The sequence below is a fragment of the Athene cunicularia genome (assembly GCF_003259725.1).
Source record: "Athene cunicularia isolate RWA chromosome 9 unlocalized genomic scaffold, athCun1 chr9_part1, whole genome shotgun sequence".
Classification (NCBI taxonomy): domain Eukaryota; kingdom Metazoa; phylum Chordata; class Aves; order Strigiformes; family Strigidae; genus Athene; species Athene cunicularia.
The window spans coordinates 11,436,603-11,438,239 of NW_020799110.1; the positions used below are offsets into that span (position 1 = coordinate 11,436,603).

General features: G+C 56.9%; 1 protein-coding gene across 1 annotated transcript in view; it reads right to left on the reverse strand.

Annotated features, from left to right (window-relative positions):
* Positions 1 to 884, reverse strand: part of B3GNT7 (UDP-GlcNAc:betaGal beta-1,3-N-acetylglucosaminyltransferase 7) — a 6,550-nt gene extending 5,666 nt beyond the window's left edge. Inside the window, exon 1 of the mRNA XM_026855271.1 lies at positions 828 to 884. The gene's annotated coding sequence lies outside the window, so the exon portion shown is untranslated. The remainder of the gene's footprint in view (positions 1 to 827) is intronic.
* Positions 885 to 1,637: the final 753 nt, after the last annotated feature.

The following is a 1,637-nucleotide window of genomic DNA, read 5'->3' on the forward strand; positions in this document are numbered from 1 at the left end:
TTTTTTCCCCTACTTTTTCCCTTTTCCCTCCCCTCGGTCTCCGAGGTGGAGCCAAGAGGGATGGCAGAGCAGGTAGGTTAACTCTTGCCCTGCCCCTCCGTCGCCCCCTCAGCCGCACCAGCAGTCAGAGATCCCCAGTACTGCCGCGAGGAGTTTAAGGGTGACACCCCACACTTCCCCCTGGACACCCTCCCCGCTGCTGATGGGACACCCACCAGGAGCTGGGAGCTCCCACCGCAGCACCCCGCAGGGTCTTCTGCACCCCCGGGCACAGTGCCCTCTCTGGGGGGCGTTAGAGCTGCCACGGGCTGGTAATTGCAAATTAACAAATTAACAGCTATGGGCTGGTAATTGCAAAGGATCCTACGTATGGGAAGGGGATCCCAGAGCTCACCAGGAGAGGTGCTTTCGGCAGCTGGGATTTGATCTCTGGAAAAGAAATGTGGGTCTTTTCTGCCCCCGCCTCCCAGCAGGTCACTTTGGGATGAATCCCAAAAGGGAGCTGGGGCCCAACCCCAGTTTTCATAAGGACACTGAGATCCCAGCTTTGCCTCTGTGCACAGCACGGTTTGGGATCCCTGGAGCAATGGACCCCCACATCTCCTGGGACACACCTCACCCCCACCCCACACCACCCCACCCCCTTATCCAGAATCTCCCCCTTACCTGGGACACCCCCCCTTCTCCTGGGACCCACACTTCTCCCAGAACCCGCATCTCGCTCAGGATCCACACCCTGCTGGGGACCAACACTGCCCAGGACTCCCACCTCACCAGGCCCCCACGCTCTACCCAGGCCCCACACATCTCCTGGACCCACACCTCACCTGGGGGTGCAGGGGGTCGAGAGAAAGGGTTGCTGCTGCAGGATGGTGCCTGCTCGGCATGCCAGGACCTGGTCATGGGTTGAATTTCCACCTGCACCACAGGCAGGTGAGGTGTCCTTCCAAACTTTTCCTTCAGCCCTGGTTCGGAGAAGTGTTTCACCAGCATCCCTGCTGCAGCATGGGACATCCCACTGCCCATTGAGAAGCAGATTTAAGACCTTCCTTTCCTCTTAAATGTAGCATTTCAGTTGAGGGGCTTTTTCAGCCATGAAAATCAGTCCCATCATTTATGATGTCTCCCTTTTTGTCGTCCTCCTATCCCCACCAGCCACTCATGTCAACTACGAAGCCACACTGGGAAGCCTGCAGGAAATCCTTTGGGATATTTCCTTTCCTGCCCAGCAGATATATTCCTTTCCCTGCAGCCCCTCTGCATTTTGCACAAGTGCTGAGGGCCAGTCTCCCACAGCTTTCACAAACCTCTGGACACACTGAGCTTGTCATGGGAAAGGTTCTTCTGTTCCGAGGCTGGACACACACTGGGACCTATGCAACCTCTGCTACTCAAAGAGCATTTGGCCCTGCTCCCAGAAAACCCCAAATCCAGCTCATTCTGGGGAGGGAAGTTGCGTGGCTTCCTCCAGACCCGCTTCTCCTTATCTTGACTTATAATGCTTTCCTAGATGCCCTGCAGCTCTGCGTCCTGGGGGCTGTGAAAGCTCCCAGGGAAACACTGCCCAAACAGGCTGCACCAGCTCTGCAGCACCCCACAACCTTATCACCACCACAGGTCCCTACGCACCTTCCCTG